The sequence below is a fragment of the Schistocerca piceifrons genome, chromosome 3 (genome assembly GCF_021461385.2).
Source record: "Schistocerca piceifrons isolate TAMUIC-IGC-003096 chromosome 3, iqSchPice1.1, whole genome shotgun sequence".
Taxonomy (NCBI): domain Eukaryota; kingdom Metazoa; phylum Arthropoda; class Insecta; order Orthoptera; family Acrididae; genus Schistocerca; species Schistocerca piceifrons.
In genome coordinates this window covers 46,589,014-46,607,584 of record NC_060140.1, presented here as the reverse complement: position 1 = coordinate 46,607,584, position 18,571 = coordinate 46,589,014, and the positions used below count along the sequence as shown (strand labels likewise).

The window sequence follows — 18,571 nt, the reverse complement described above, 5'->3', positions numbered from 1 at the left end:
TACAACAAGTGTGTTGTTAACATTTGGTACCTAAGTGTTCATACTTGCTTCAGCTAATATAGAGAATAGAATTCACTCACGTGTTTAATATATAAGAATCTAGGTAACCATTAAAATATGTCATATGTCATTTGTATTAGGATGAGAATTTTAATTGTTAATTAATTAAATAATAATTTTAAACAACCCAGAGGATTGTTTGGGATTGCTAAGGAAGTATAAATACTTACAGCCATGTTGGCAAGAGGTCTCAGACTGGTTTTGGTTTTTGAACAATGAGCGTGTAGCTGCTCCTTTTGTATTGTAAGTATTGTTTGCCTTTATAATTATACTTTAATTTTGTTTTGAAAGTATAATAAACTATGAAACTTAATGCAAGCTTAAGCTAAATCAACTCTCCAGTAGTTGTTTTACAGTGACTGTAAATGTTTTCAGGACCACGACTGCAGCAAATAGAGTAACTATGATCCAACCCATTATTACAAGTAGTTAGAGATATGTTATTATTGGTGGAGGATCTGTGATGCAGTGTAAATCTGTAAACTAATCTTGTATTTTGTTTCAGAGTTAATCTGCTTGTTGAAATAATATACCATTTTTCTGAAAACAGGACAGAGAAGAATGTGAGTAACACTACAAAGTGTACTTACGTGAAAATGCAACTTGGAGAACCAACTGTCTGTAAGTACGAAATAATTATTTGAACTTTCACGTTTTGAGATTGTTTATTAATGGAAACTTGGAAAACAGTGTAGATATTACTGATAGTAATGTTGTTAATCGGGACAATGAAATCTGAGAGGACAGTGACCGCAGTAGTGTATGTTCACCATTTCGTGGATTTGAACCTAATGTATCAGCCTTGGATAGATTAGTTCAGGTGATGGAAGAACAGCAAAAGACAACTGAAAAATCATTTGATGAACATAAAACTTTTTTTGATCAGCAGCTTGATTCTATCTGTAAAAAGTTAGACAACCATGGAACCCAGATTCACGAGACAAAAGAGAATTTAGAGAAGTGCTGGGAAAAAGCAGACGTGAATACCAAAAATGTGTTGGCTATAGAAGGAGAAATTGTTACCTTAAAGCAGGAAAACCAAAAATTTGAAGAGACTAGAGTTTGTAGAAAATTTTGAAAAAGTTGCTACTGTTGAAGTGTTACAATTAAAAAAATAGCTCAACGAAGATATTGTGAAGAAATTCACAGAAACAGACCAAAATATACAAAATTTCACTAAAATTGCAAATGATAATTTCACAGAGTTAAAAGAAGATGTAGGCACTTGTTTAGGTGAAATTTTGAACTTCAAATCTAAATTTCAATAAATCCAAGATTCCGTTGCTGTGAAATGTTTCTGTAGTTGCTGTCCATTGTAGAGTAATGTAAACATAAAAACATTTTCATGGGAGGGCAATATACAGAGAGTTGATTTCATGTACCAGATTAATGGCAACTTGAACGATAAAATGAGCAATAATTTGAAAATTAAATTTTTTAAGAAGTTCTTAGATGGGACGGCTTTGTCATGGGCGTACCAAGCAATCAAACCCAAAATGTCCTTTAATGAGGTAGAATGAGCTTTCATGAACAAATTCTGGTCAGAAACTAAACAAACTAGAATTAAGTCAGAATTTTTCAATGGGCCAAATTTCAAACCGGGTAGTGGACCCATGAAAACTTTTTGTGAACAACAGTTAAGAACTTCAGTACATCTTGATAAACCACTAGACGAAATAATCCAAATAGATGCTCTAAAACGTAGGTTGCCGAATAGGGAACAGTGGAGTCTTGTCTATGGACCTGATGATTCAGTTGAACAATTTGTTTGATATACAGATAAATTGGATTTAACATGGGAGAGAAATGACAGATGTAATGACAGACCTGATGAAAGCAGGAATAACAATAACAGAGCTTTCAACTATCATTTCAATAGCAGATTTAGAAATGAAGACAGAAGAAATGGGGAGATGAATGAGAGGCAGAGACCTGAGAATAGGAGTTTCAAACCAAGAAATAGGTAGTGGGGGCAAAATCAGGGAAACAATAGTAAAAATTTTGAAAACAGAAGAAATGGTCAGTAAAATAAGACCTGCTTCTATTGGAGCCTGGCGAAATGGAGCAAATAGACATCGGAATTACAATCGGGCACATTGTAGTAATTCCAGAAGGGGAAGGGGCAGGAAAAATAGAACATACCAAAATATTGTACCCAGAATACAACCTGAAGTGAGTAGAATGAAGTTTGATAGGGAATTTTGGGAAAACATTCTATCTGAAGACAAAGATGAACAAAAAAGTAAAAAAATGTGAATTTGAATTAGAGAAAGACACTTTGACAAATTTCTTTAACAGTAGTAATGCTGTAGTAGCTGTTGATGGTGATAAGAACAGATCTGATGATGAGTTTGGTTTAGTGAGAATGTTGAGTGACTGTGAAATGAGTGAAAATGCTGATGCTGATACTGGTGCTGTAGGTGTGGATGCTGATGCGCATGTGCTAGGCAATGGAAGTGAGAATGGTAGAGTAATTCCAGATGAAATTACAGTAGATAATAAACAGGAAAATGATGATGTGGTAGAACAGAGTAATCACAGTGTTTAGGTTGTTGAAGAAGCATGTGAAATTAGTTTGGTGTTGAAAATATTATTAAATGTGTTGATAATGTTTCTGATGAGGATGATGATGACAATGAGGATGATGATGCTATATGTAGAAGTTAAAGTTGATGATTCAATGCTGAATGATTCTGAAATTTCTGGCGAGTATTCGAGTAATGAGTTAAAACTGGTAGAGCAGTGCCTGATAGATTAATGTTACCAGTTAATGTTATCAGTTGATGTTTGTGATGTTGTGTCTGAATGTGTTTGTGAAAATGGAAAAGATCTAATTAGTGATAGAGTACTAAATGTAGTCAAAAACTATATTAGCAAATGTCAGTATGGTGATCAAAAGTGTAAGGTCATAAATGAAATTTGTGAAAGTGTCACTCAGATGATAAAATTACCGTGAAAAATGTGGAACAGTCTCTTGGTGCTCGTATGATAAATAAATCTGTAGAATCTGCCATAAAAGGTATTTATTGTGATAAAGGGGTGAACTTTTGTGTCATAGAAGAGGATTTGTCATTTGAAAATAAGGTCAATGAAATGGTTAAACAATTTGGAAGTCCATACATTGTAGTACAGATTAATGATTGGATAGGAAATTGTCTTCTGGATACAGGCAGCTCAGGAATATCAAGAAAGCTGAGACAGGATCAAAAATAATAAAAATTTCACAGAATTTCCAGTAACAGGGGTAAGGATAAAAGGGGCAACAGGAAAAAGCAATAAATTCAATCAATCAATGAATCTCTTTATTCATCCATTAACAACATACATTGTATGGATGTTGTCAATTACAATATAGTTTCTTATCTTTAATTTGTTTTAAATACTTGGATAATAAATACAAATATTTTATATCAATATATATATAAATAATATTATGTAGTAGGTGAATATGGATTGGGGGTAAGAAATAAGAGGAAGCCGCTTGGTGGAGTTTTGCACAGAGCATAACTTAATCGTAGCTAACACTTGGTTCAAGAATCATAAAAGAAGATTGTATACATGGAAGAAGCCTGGAGATACTGACAGGTTTCAGATAGATTATATAATGGTAAGACAGAGATTTGGAACCAGGTTTTAAATTGTGAGACATTTCCAGCGGCAGATGTGGACTCTGACCACAATCTATTGGTTATGGACTGTAGATTAAAACTGAAGAAACTGCAAACAAGGTGGGAATTTAACGAGATGGGACCTGGATAAAATGACTAACCAGAGGTTGTACAGAGTTTCAGGGAGAGAATAAGGGAACAGTTGACAAGAATGGGGGAAAGAAATACAGTAGAAGAAGAGTGGGTAGCTTTGCGGGATGAAGTAGTGAAGGCAGCAGAGGATCAAGTAGGTAAAAACACAAGGGCTCATAGGAATCCTTGGGTGACAGAAGAAATATTGAATTTAATTGACAAAAGGAGAAAATACAAAAATGCAGTAAATTAAGCATGAAAAAAGGAATACAAACGTCTCAAAAATGAGATCGACAGGAAGTGCAAAATGGCTAAGCAGGGATGGCAAGAGGCCAAATGTAAGGATGTAGAGGCTTATCTCACTAGGGGTGAGATAGATACTGCCTACAGGAAAATTAAAGAGACCTTTGGAGAAAAGAGAACCACTTGTATGAATATAAAGAGTTCAGATGGAAACCCAGTTCCAAGCAAAGAAGGGAAAGCAGAAAGGTGGGAGGAGTATATAGAGGGTCTATACAAGGGCGATGTTCTTGATGACAGTGTTACAGAAATGGAAGAGGATGTAGATGAAGATAAAATGGGAGATATGATACTGCGTGAAGAGTTCGATAGACCACTGAAAGACCTAAGTCGAAACAAGGCCCTGGGAGTAGACAACATTCCATTGGAACTACTGACAGCCTTGGGAGAGCCAGTCCTGACAAAATTCTACCTTCTGGTGAGCAAGATGTATGAGACAGGCGAAATACCCTCAGACTTCAAGAAGAATATAATAATTCCAATCCCAAAGAAAGCAGGCATTGTCAGATTTTAAAATTGCCAAACTATGAGTTTAGTAAGATAGAGTAGCATGGAGAGCTGCATCAAACCAGTCTCGGGACCGAAGACCACAGCAACAACAACAACAACAACAACAACAACAACAACAATGAGTTTAATAAGTCATGGCTGCAAAATACTAACCCGAATTCTTTACAGACGAATGGAAAAACTGGTAGAAGCCGACCTCGCGGAAGATCAGTTTGGATTCCATAGAAATATGGGAATATGTAAGGCAATACTGACCCTACGACATATTTTAGAAGCTAGATTAAGAAAAGACAAACCTACATTTCTAGCATTTGTAGACTTAGAGAAAGCTTTTGACAGTGTTGACTGGAATAATCTCTTTCAAATTATGAGGGTGGCACGGGTAAAATACAGGGAGCAAAAGGCTATTTACAATTTGTACGGAAACCAGATGGCAGTTATAAGAGTCGAGGGACATGAAAGGGAAACAGTGGTTGGGAAGGGAGTGAGACAGGGTTGTAGTCTCTCCCCAATGTTATTCAATCTGTATATTGAGCAAGCAGTGAAGGAAACAAAAGAAAAAATCAGAGTGGGTATTAAAATCCATGGAGAAGAAATAAAAACGTTGAGGTTAGCCGATGACATTATAATTCTGTCAGAGATAGCAAAGGACTTGGAAGAGCAGTTGCATGGAATGGTCAGTGTCTTGAAAGGAGGATATAAGATGAACATCAACAAAAGGAAATCGAGGATAATGGAATGTAGTCAAATTAAGTCGGTTGATGCTGCGGGAATTAGATTAGGATATGAGACACTTAAAGTAGTAAAGGAGTTTTGCTATTTGGGGAGTGAAATAACTGATGATGGTTGAAGTAGAGAAGATATAAAATGTAGACTGGCAATGGCAAGAAAAGTCTTTCTGAAGAAGAGAAATGTGTTAACACTGAGTATAGATTTTAGTGTCAGGAAGTTGTTACTGAAAGTATTTGTATGGAGTGTAGCTATGTATGGAAGTGAAACATGGATGATAAATAGTTTGGACAAGAAGAAAATCGAAGCTTTCAAAATGTGGCACTACAGAAGAATGCTGAAGATTAGATGGGTAGATCACATAACTAATGAGGTGATACTGAATAGGATTGGGGAGAAGAGGAGTTTGTGGCACAACTTGACTATAAGAAGGTATCGATTGGTAGGACATGTTCTGAGGCATCAAGGGATCACCAATTTAGTATTGGAGGGCAGCGTGGAGGGTAAAAATCATAGAGGGAGACAAAGAGATGAATACACTAAGCAGATTCAGAAGGATGTAGGCTGCAGTAGGTACTGGGAGATGAAGAAGCTTGCACAGGATAGAGTAGCATGGAGAGCTGCATTAAACCAGTCTCAAGACTGAAGACCACAACAGCAACAACTCTTCCATATTCAGATATTCTTCAATGCTATAAAAACCATGTGTTACTAAAAATTGTTTAAGATCTACCTTGAATTTATGAAATTCGTTAATTTTCTTTATTGTAGAAGGCAATGCACTAAAGAGTACTTTGGGCTGGTAGTTTACACTTTTTGGTAGAGTGTTCCTTTGTGGGTGTCTATGTGAAAATCATCCCTGTTCCTTGTTTCATGGTTATGAATCTGATAACTTAATGTTGACAATTCCTTGTGAGTTTTCAGAAATCATACACATTCATAGATGTATAAGCTAGGAAGAGTCATTATTTGAAAGTCTTTGAATATTTCCCTGCATGACACTCTTCAGGGAACCCCTTTCATTATTCTAATAGCCCTTTTTTCAAGTTTGAGAGCTTGTTTTACCATACCTGTATTTCCCCAGAAAATCACACCATATCTAAGCAAACTGTTCATGTAAGCATAATAGGCACACAGCATTGATTTAGTGTTGCTGCATTCCCGAAGGATTCTTAGCACATAGGAGCATGTCCTTAATTTTTTACTCAAAACTTCTAGATGCTTTTCCCATCTCAAGTGCTCATGCACCAATATACTGAGGAATTTTGTGTATGGAGGTTGTGCAATAACATAGTTCACTAACTCAGCTTTTACTATTCTTCTAGCTTTACTTTTAATGTTACTGAAATTCATCAATACCGTTTTATCCTCATTTATGATCAAAACATTATCACTAAACCATTTTCCTGTCTCATTTATTGTCCTAGAGACACTCTGCTGTAGATCATCCTCAGTGTATCCTTTTATAAAAATGCTAGTGTCATCATCGAACATCACCATTTCTGCAACTGTCAGATGCTTTGGCAAATTGTTTATGAACACCAAGAACAGCAGGGGGCCTAACACAGATCCCTGGGGCACTCCATAGCTAGTTCTTTTTAAATCTGAAAGATACTCTTCGCTTCCATGACATATTTGTACTTTCTGTTGTCTATCAGAGAAATAAGACTTGAACCATTTGAAGGCAAGTCCACGGACTCCATAACATTCTATTTTCATAAGCAACAAGTCATGGCTAATTAAATTAAATGCTTTAGATAAATCTAAGAATATTCCACAGCTTAATTCATTCTTGTCCAAGGCATTTAGAATAATTTTCATGAATTGGAAGACTGCCATTTCTGTGGAGCTGTTCTTTCTAAGCCCATTTTGAGCATTAGTCAGTATTTTATTTTTATTCAGAAAGTCAGATAGCCTTTCATACATTACGCTTTAAATCACTTTAGAGAAACCTGACAATAATGTCACTGGTCTATAATTATTTATGTCAACTCTACTATCCTTTTTGTGAAGTGGCTTTATTATGGAGCAATATTTATAATCGGTGAGAAAACTTTCATACTTTCTGTCTGCATCATCAGTATGTTCTATGCCCCATTGCACTCTTTTTAGCATACTATTAAATACTCTTATTTTGTTGGCATTAATAAGTCTTCTTTGTACGTATTTTTCAGTGACTGTGTATTTCTTATTGTTCTCATTCCTTATCTTCATTTTTAAATCCATATGGTCAGAAAAGCCTGTATCTGTTACTTCATCACTGTACTCACAACTTTGTCTGTTCATAAATATCTGATCAAGTGATGTTTCCAACCCATCCCCATATCTGGTAATTTACTGCACTGTAGGTTGCATGTTGTATTTGCTAAACAGATTTAATAATTGTACCTTGTTCTTATTATTTTTGTTAAAATTAATGGTAAAGTCACGAAGAACTATTGTGCATTTTGACCTGCCTCTGAATTCATTTAAAAGATCATCTATATAATATAAGAACTGGGTAAAGTAACGTGATGGGGACCTATAGATGCAAGCAATGATAGTTTGACAGTCTGTAAGTTCACAAATACAACATTCAAAATCTTTTTTTGTGCACTTCACCTGGCTAAATTTTACCTCCTTAGATTTAACATTACTTCTAACATAGGTGCATACACCTCCACATTTATAAGTTTCCCTGCAATAGTTACTTACTAAGTCAAAGTCTGATATATTTGTTGCACAGAGTGTCCTGAAGCCAGTTCTGACTGATACACAGCACAGAAACCACCTTAAGGTTACAGTTTAAAATTACTTCCAGCTCACGCATTTTGTTGCCTAGTACTTTCCTCTTCAGGTTTTGACTGAGACTGACACATTTTAGGCTTGGTCAGCCTTATACGTTTATCTGAACTGGTTCTGAGTTTTGAGAAGATAATTTGATATTTACCACGCTAAGTATTTTTTGGGCCAGCAGTGTCTTTCCTATTCCACTTAGGCCTTGACCATGTCTTGTACGACAAGTTCTCGAGCAGTTACACTTGTCAGAGGGTTCATGGTTACAGCTGATACATTCCTTAATATCTAAAAACATTACATTTTTAATCTGTTTGCAAATTGTTTCAAAATCTTTGTTAGCTTTGGTTATTTCTCTGTTTACACATGATGCTTCAATTAAATTGTAAGGATGAGGTATTTTAAATAATATAACATTTGTGTTTGTTAACTTGCCCAGTGTAGTCTTCAGAGCCGTTGTTGCTGCAGCTGTTTCATTATGGTATACATAATTGAAACCACCTATAAGAACTGCAAAGTCACTCTTTCACAAACTACTGCAATCTTCAATGTTGGTGAAGATCTGGTTGAATCTTGCTCCAGGTTTCACTATGCCTTCAGTTTTAATGTTTTTTTTTTGGGTTGTCAGGGTCTTCATTTCTGTTGCCATCCCTCTTCCAAAAACCGTCAGTGTAGATTCTGATGTGTGTCTTTTTTTCTGTTTGTATTTCTTGACTCTGTGCTCAATCTTGTTCTTTACCCATTGCATTTGATACATTCCTTGTTTTTTTTTCAAACTCAGAACAGTCACCATCAAATCTGCATTCTTGCAAGATTTTTTGTTGTTTCTTTTTAAATAATTTAAATTCATCTGCTCTTTTTGTGCCACAGTCCATGTTTTTGTGTTTTGTGTGTTTGGCTTCAGATGTGATTTTGTTGACTTTATTATCTTCAGGACCATTATAATCAGGTATGTTACATATTTTAATCAGAATAGTTTTCAACCTACAATCGTCATAGTTCCAGTTTTCTATGATTATCTCCTGTCCATTTAGTGAGGGATCTACTTTTCCACATCATAAATGAAAAATGTTTCCACTTTCTGTGCACTCAACACCACTGCTCACAGTTTTCTGGCATTTTCAACAGTGTTATTGGTCCTGTCACCTGTATTTTTACTAGTCAATTTGTTTGTTACCACATCACTGTACAATGGAGATTTGCACTGTTGTTTAAGTTCATCATTTTTTAGTTCAAACCCACAAATTTCATCCAACAGAAACGCTATAATATCATCTTTAGTGTCTTTGCTGTTTACATTTTCATGCATTTCGTCTTTGCAGCAATTCAAACAGTACCGAGTCTTTTGTTTTGAACTTTTGTTTGCACATATATAGTGGTAAACTGTTTCACATTTTAGACACATTATTCCTTTGTTGGCACGTTTTTCACAATAGCAGGGGAAGACGTCCCATTTTCTTGCAAATGTTCCGTGTTGGTCGTTGATGCTGCACACACAAGTTCATTACCAGACAAGTCTTACTTGAATTCAAGATTAATGATGTACAATTTATACAATTATGCTTAGTAATTTATCATTTAAATGAAAACTTGATACTAGGTAAGAACTGGTTGTTATCTGGGGTGACATGAAAATAACATTTGTTGAACCAAAAAGTGGAATTCATGGGAAAATGAGTATTGTAATGAAGATCATGGTCTAAGTAGTCGAATTAGAGAGATGCAAGAGTCTGACGGTGATGGTTATTGTGAGGAAGGGGAATAATTTGGTATTGATGAGGGCAGTGCTAATTATTATAGTAAACTAGTAGCTAAAAAGTTATCGGAAACTGAAAGCCAAAACGGAAGAGAGTTTGAAAATTTTTTGTGGGATTATAATGACATATTTGATATAAAACCAGAGAGTGTAAAAGGGTACCAATGTTGACTAAAATTAAAAGCTAATGACCCGTTTATCATAAAACAGTATGCTATCCCTATATGTAAGAGAAAGGAGGTAGAAAGAGAACTTCAGAAAATGGAAAGGTGAAAAATAATAGAAAGAAATTGTAGTTCTTACAATAACCAATTAGTGGTAGTTTCAAAATGAGATGGGGGTATTCATTTAGTGCTCAACTCTTGACACTTGAATAAATATTTCGAGAGAGAAACTGACCACACTGAAAGTATAGATGAACTACTAAATAAGTCTGAAAATAAAAATATATCAGATTGAATTAGAAAGAGATTCTAGATAATACACTGCATTTTTGTTTAATAGGAAATGTTTTCAATATTGTGTTGTACCATTCAGTTAAAATGTACCTGTAGCAGTATTTATTAGGGGATTGGACTTGGTTTTGGGTAGAGAGCTCTTAGAAAAGTTAATTATTTATTTGGATGACATTTTGTTGTCGAGTAACACCTGGGAGCAACATATTCAAATTTTAAAGGAAATTGAAAAGAAAATGAGACAGGGGGTATGACTTTGAAATTAGGAAAAAGTAAGTTTGCTATGAAAGAATAAAAATTTCTTGGCCACTGAATAAATGAAAGAGGGATTTTGTCTGATTGAGGAAAGATTGAGGCCATCACAAAGTTCCCAAAACCTAGAAATAAAAAAAGATTTAAAATCTTCCTTTGGATTAGTAAACTTCTATCAAAAACATGTGAAAACACACACTTTATGCAACATGCTTGAACAACTTGTTAAGAAAAAATGCAGTGTGGGATTGGTCTGATGAATGCCATATAGCTTTTGACAGAATTAAGAAAGAATTAGCAGAAAGTGAAATCCTCCATAGACCTGATTTATCTTTACCATTTTTGTCTGATGACAGACAGTTGTGATTATGGACTGGGAATACGTATATTCCTAGAGAAAGAAATTAACGAAAAAATTGAACATCATTCTATAGCATTTGCAAGCAGAACCTTACAAAACATGAGAGAAATTACATAATAACTGAAAAGGAACTTTTGGCAATTGTATGGGGATTCAAAAGACTTAAAAATTATTTTTTTGGGCATGAAGTCAAAGTTTATACAGACCATAATGCATTAACTTACTTACAAGAGTGTAAACTGTATCATGGGAGAATTATCAAATGTTCTTACAGCAGTTTGGAAAAAACTGTGTATTTAAACTGTGTATTTAAAGGGTAAGGAAAATGTCATTGCTGATGCCCTGTCAAGAATGCCAGTGGGGAATGGAAATGAGAATGGAAATAATAGTCAGAAGGGAACGTTTAAGATAGTGTATTTTAAAGATGTCAGAGGGAAGTGAAGTTCGAAAAATTTGTAATCAATTGAGAAGACATGAAAATGGTGATGATCATTGGAAGCTTGTTAAAAGTTATTTTGGGAAGAAAAGTCATGAGAAAGTACAAATGTATTATCAGGTTTTCAAAGGTATTCTGTTTTATAGACACATCACAGATAATGGTGCTTGGAAAGTTTGCTGGCCAGATTCTCACGTAAATACTTTGATAAAGTACACACATGAAAGCTTTGGGCACTGTGGTGCATTGAAATGTACTTAAAAAATACAAGAATGTATATATTTTTATAATATGTCCAGGAGAGTTAGGACCTTACTTGCCTGCTGTGATAGATGTCAAAGAACAAAAGTTAGTAACAAAACCAACAAGGGATTTTTTTTACAAAATGTGGTACCACATAAACAGTTGGATTTGGTAGGGATAGATTTGTATGGTCAACTTCAAAGAGCTAAAGGGGGATTTCAGTATATTTTCGTCATTGCAGATTTGTTTTCTAAATATGTGATATTTTATCCTTTAAAGAAAGCAACTAGTCAGAAAATAGCTTCTACATTTATAAAGGACTACTTTATTAAAGTGGGTACACCTAAGGCCATTTTATCTGACAAAGGGAGCCAATTTACTTATAAATTTTGGAAGGAATTTGTAACAGAACATAACATTAGACATATCTAAATATCATACTATTCACCAACATGCAACCCAACTAACCAGTACACAAGAGAAATTGGTAGATTGCGTAGAAATGTCACACAAATTTGTTATGTTATGTTAAAGAATTTGAAGACATTATGAATAGCTTACAACATACTATCACAGGGTACTCTCCTTATGAGATCATGTTTAACCACAAACCTCCTTACTCAATCAAAGAACTTATAGTGTTTCCAGCTTGTAAATGAATAACAGTAGCTGAAAGAGAGGAGACAGAAGAACTATGAAAGATTATTATGAAAAAAGAAAACAATGGCATGACAAACAGATAAAAAAACACAGAATTCAAAGTTGGGGATCTAGTTTTGATGAAAAGTTATACCAAATCTAAAGCACTAAATAGAGAAATAAAGAAATTTTTTGATATTTACATACAACCATTTGAAATTGTTGAAAACCCACACACAAATACTTACAGACTTGTATATCCTAAGTCCAAAAGATTATTTGGACTCAGGAATGTTATGCAGCTAAAATTATATAAACAGCCTTCATCACTCATATAACATCATAATAATTGTCTTTCCTCAGGAGGTTGCAAGCTCTTTTTGCAATTTGGGGGTGGTGAACCCAAGGCTCCGAGCTGATGTGACTCTTTCTTTTTCAAGTCGCATCCTCTCTTACTCGTGTAAAAACTCATCCCCTTCCACTTTCTGATTCGGACAAATAGTTAGAGACTGGATGCGAAAAGGAACTGATGCATGTATTTTCATATTGGGCAAGCTGCTTTTTCTGGTTATCTGAATATGAGTACAAACTTTGGGCAGGTTTAATAATACAACCAGAGTATGAGTTTTGAGGAGAGTTGGTGTAATATTTACACTACTGGCCATTAAAATTGCTACACCAAGTAGAAATGCAGGTGATAAACGGACATTCATTGGACATATATATTATATTAGAGTTGACATGTGATTACATTTTCATGCAGTTTGGATGCATAGATGCTGAGAAATCAGTACCCAGAACAACCACCTCTGGCCAAATAATGGCCTTGGTATGCCTAGGCTTTGAGTCAAACAGAGCTTTGATGGCTTGTACAGGCACAGCTGCCCATGCAGCTTCAACACGATACCACAGTTTATCAAGAGTAGTGACTGGCATATGGTGATGAGCCAGTTGCTCAGCCACCATTGACCAGACGTTTTCAATTGGTGAGAGATCTGGAGACTGTGCTGGCCAGGGAAGCAGTCGCACATTTTCTGTCTCCATAAAGGCCCGTACAGAACCTGCAACATGCCGTCGTGCAATATCCTGCTGAAATGTAGGGTTTCGTAGGGATCGAATGAAGGATAGAGCCATGGGTCATAACATACCTGAAGTGTAACGTCCACTCTTCAAAGTGCTGTCAATGCGAACAAGAGGTGACTGAGACATGTAACCAATGGCACCCCATACCACCACGCAGAGTGATACGCCAGTATGGCGATGACGAATACACGCTTCCAATGAGCTTTCACCGTGATGTCGCCCAACATGGATGTGACCATTGTGATGCTGTAAACAGAACCTGGATTCACCCAAAAAAATGATATTTTGCAATTCGTGCACCCAGGTTTGTCATTGAGTACACCATTGCAGGTGCTCCTGTCTGTGATGCAGCCTCAAGGGTAACAGCAGGCATGGTCTCCGAGCTGACAGTCCATGCTGCTGGAAACGTCATTGTTCATGCAGATGGTTGTTGTCCTGCAAACATCCCCATCTGTTGAATCAGGGATCGAGACATGGCTGCACGATCTGTTACAGCCATGCGGATAAGATGCCTGTCATCTTGACTGCTAGTGGTACGAGGCCATTGGAATCCAGCACAGTATTCCATATTACCCTCCTGAACCCACCAATTCCATATTCTGCTAACAGTCATTGGATCTCCATCAATGCAAGAAGGAATGTCGTGATACGATAAACCGCAATCATAATAGGCTACAATCTGACCTTTATCAAAGTCAGAAACGTGATGGTACGCATTTCTCCTCCTTACACGAATCATCACGACGACGTTTCACCAGGCAATACCAGTCAACTACTGTTTGTGTATGAGAAATCGGTTGGAAACTTTTTTCATGTCAGCACGTTGCACATGTCGCCACTGGCACCAACCATGTGTGAATGCTCTGAAAAGCTGATCATTCGCATATCACAGCATCTTCTTCCTGTCGGTTAAATTTTGCATCTGTAGCACATCATCTTCATGGCATAGCAATTTTAATGGTCAGTAGTGTACTTAGGTCTGTACAGTTATTCTGATGAAGTTATAATCTCATTGTGCTGATGACTTTATGAAAAGTTGAGAAAATGTTTAAATTTGATGTGAAGTTTACTTAAGATATCTGTGCTCCTATAGCAACAATTTATTACTTTATAACTGAGATGTGATTACAGTTGGTTTAAACTGATTGTAGCCCTGTATATGTGCCGTCATTTGGTTTCACCTGTTAGTATACCTAATATGTGAAAGTCACTGGATAGATGTTGATTTACTATCAAGTATGAAAATACTTTGTCATTATCTTGTCCTTAACATGTATTAGATCTACTGTGTAATTGGAAAAGAAACAATTATTTTTAAAAAATGTATAATGTTTAAATTACTATAATGGCTCCGTCTGTGGAGCATAAAGAAAATGGAATTTTATGTTGGAGATAGTAATTGGGACAGAAGTGTTCTGATTCCCAGGATTTAAGACTCTCACCGTTTTATTTTCATGTAATTTTGTACCACATCAATGACAAAATAAGATTACCAATGGTTTGATTATTCTTTTGCCATCCTAGTACAATAAAATAGGGATGATATTTGCTACATGCCTGGTGTCTGTACAAGTCATGCTTTCTCCTTAGTATAGATACAAGGTATTCTTTGTCACAATTCCTAAACAAATCTGAACTGTTCAATACTGCTGAATGTTACAGCAAGTCAATGCTTTTCAATATATATGTAAATGTTAGCTTACAATCTGATTCTTAGTGAAAACTGTTTAAATTTCTCCAATTCCTTATTGAAAATATTATGATGACCACTAATGATTCATGTATAATGAGTAGCAAAGGAAAAACTAAAGATTGAGGAATCATATTCATGACATCTACTTTCAATTGAAGACTAGTTGATTCATTAATATGTAACTTACGGGGGAATATATATTTATCATACCTTTAGACTGGCTGAACTAACCATTTTACTCCTAGTACTAACCCATTCATATTTAACCACTAGTACTTCACCCTTTTCCTTAACCTATGTTGGATGTTGCCTTATCTGTGCCCAGTTTTAATTACTGTCTGATCTGATGTCGCTACATTGTGTCTAATGTGTTGATGACCAACAAGAAATATGTGAACTAGTTGTTGAGCAGTACGTGTTCCGGAAGCAACCTGCTGGTACTTAATTTGCCAGTGAAAATCTGATTCTACAGTGGCATGTGGCCATGGAGGCTCTCAGTCTCTACAAGATGATGCTGAAAAATTTGGGATGACGACTTTCAAGCTATGAGAACAAGGTGCATTTGACAGCTATTGTGGGTAAATCCCTTTATCCGTCCTTGTGGTTTCCTGACCTGAGATTTACACGTTGGCTCAGTTGTTCTAAAGTCGGAGTTTGTCTTGTAAAGAGATGAGGGCATTTGGTTATTTATAAGTACTGCCATTTAAAAAACATATATGTATCTTTAGTCTTTGCCTTATATAACATTTTGTAAGATTATAAACACATGAAACATGTCCTTGAACTTAATGTAAGACTTGTATGTGCCATGACATTTGGAAAAGGAACTTCTGTATCACTTGGCTGAGATTCCAGTAACTTTAATTTTATATCTCAGATCTGCCTCTTCTTTAATTTTGAAAATGTAACAAAAAAAATTCTATTGTCATCGTCACACTTGACTTTGTGATGTTTAGCAAATATATTGACACATATGAAAGTGCTTCACATAATGTGATCATTGTGACACTTGGATGATCCACCCAATGAGGCAGTTGACTTTGTTAATATTTTTGATATGAAATAAGCTGCAATTCAATGCATTTGGCAACCTTATTTCTATTTTTTCATGTTTATGTAATAATTTATCTTTGAGCAGCAATGGATATCAGAGGAAAACAGTAATTCTGTACCTTGCTTTGGTAATTTTCGTGTATATGTCTCAGATATGTCACAGGTTTCAATATTGTATGTTTATGTAATTCATTATGTTTGATAAAACACAGATACTAGAGGGACTGCTTGTAAGTCACATGCTAGGATCTAGCATTCGTTACTTGGTCAACCAATACAGCATTGTATTTATCATTTACTCTGTCCAGCAGAATGCTATTTGTTCGCCCTTTGTTGATCAGTCAATAGGGAGTGTTGGGTTGGGGACTGGGAAGGTGAAGCTGTGGCAAGTCAATTCTGCAGGGAATGCTAAACACTCTTCTCCCTCCAGTGGCACAGTGAAGTACTGGAACAGTGGGGGTCCTGGTTAGGGGGGGTTCCTGTCTTTGGGGGTCTGTCGTCTTTTCTTCTTTGACTCCAGCATTCCAAACCTTCTATTTCATTTCTTACTTGTCATTAGAGTACCAAGCTATCCTTCCCACTGTCCACATGTATATGTCCCTATTGCTGAGACCCTTCTAATTTCCCATGTCAGTTTTATTAAGCGACTGAAACCTATTCTGTAGGAGTATCCAGGGAACAATCTAGCATTTCTGCATTATTAGGTGTAACCATACTCTGTCATACTATATTATTTATTTATGCCTGATTTTGTTGTATGTTGTCACCCAAATGATAAACATTTACTTACGTATTTACTTTGCTATATACTAGCATCCAAATCTTCTGTTTCATTTATTACTTCTCATTTGAGTACCAAGTTATCCTTGTCTCTATCCACATGTATATGTCTCTATTGGTGAGACTAGTCTCATTTACCCTGTCAGCCTATTAAATGACTAAAGCCTGTTTTATAGGATGTATGTATGTATAATGCTCAACCGCATAAGTGTCATGATGTATCTGTCACTTATATACCAATTTAACAATATATTATGCTCAAACCAACTTACCAATGTATAAAACCTATTCATATTATTGTCATGATGTATCTGACATCTATGAACCAGTTACCACTGTATAATGTTAAACCATAAAATTGTCATGATATACCAATTATTTATGATTCATTTATTGTGTATTCACACCTAAGTGGTGAACTCTTACCAATGTATATTACCTAACCATGTTTTGGTGTACGATGTACCAATAATTTATGAATCATTTATTGTGTAGTCACACCCAAGTTGTGAACGCATACCTGTATATAAGGCCCAACCACATAATTGTTGGTGCTGTTTCAATTACTTATAAAACACAACCAATATGATATATTAGTCACTTATATTGTCATTCAGAGTTGTATGTAACTGCACTCTTATGTATCATTCTGTTACTTAATGGTTGAATTATTGTAAAGGTCAGAAAGTGGCATTGGAAGTGTCTTGACAAATGAAAAAATAGAAAGATTGGACATTGGTCAGACATTTAATGCAACAGTTGTAGATTGAATTATGTAAACTGCTGAGGAACTATACTCCAAGAATTTACATGTACTATATTATAATAATATATTTGTTATTCAATACTATCAGTAAATGTCAATATAAATTGCAGAGACCTGTGCTGTACCACTTTAAAAAAATATTTGTACTAGTACGATTTTAGTGATATGTTATCAAAGAAAAAGTTAAAGCTACAATATGATAGTTAAGTCAGGAAATGTTTAAGTATGAACAGTTGGAATTTTGCTGAATTGAACTATTCTGTTCAAAACAATAAATTACACAGTATGTATGATGGTCATAAGGAGTGAAGTATGAGCCACATTTGAGGTTTTTGCAATGAAAAGCTTCTGACGAGCAGAGATCTACAGTGTACTTCAGTTCAGTGCTCTTCATTGCACATAGAAGAGACTGAACACTTTGTTATATTGTAGTCAAATACTTGGTGTACTTGCCAAAGATAGGAGGTGGTTAGATACAAACTAATATGGATTTTGAGTGTTGTAGAATCCGATAGTAACACTTGTTCCACAATGCATCGTCAATATTGAGAAAGAGTTACACACAACAGTGTCTCCATTGCACTCAGGAGAACCTAGAGGACATAATGACAGACATAAATATATAGAAACAAGACCAATTCAGCTAGCTTCTAATAGATAATTTTCTGATTGAGACAGGTCCTCATTTTCATGTTTTAATACATGCTGCAGACAAATTCTGTGAATTAACTTGTTCTTTCTCTGTGCTATTAATTAATATAGTTGAATATGACACAAAATAATCTTTGACAATGTTACATATTTGGTTGTACTAATTTTTTGCAAATTGTTTGTACATACAACTGATTGTAAAATGAGGACTGTTATGTAGATTTGTCAAAGGTTTTGTTCAACTTTCACTTGCACAAATCCTTTTGGGGGTTGTTGAAACATAACAGTC

At 35.4% G+C, this 18,571-nt stretch overlaps 1 long non-coding RNA gene across 1 annotated transcript in view; it reads left to right on the top strand.

Annotated features, from left to right (window-relative positions):
* The first annotated feature begins 612 nt into the window (after positions 1-612).
* LOC124789834 overlaps positions 613-18,571 on the top strand; it is a 29,644-nt gene continuing 11,685 nt past the window's right edge. The window contains exon 1 of the long non-coding RNA XR_007016173.1: positions 613-681. This is a non-coding gene — a long non-coding RNA (uncharacterized LOC124789834). The remainder of the gene's footprint in view (positions 682-18,571) is intronic.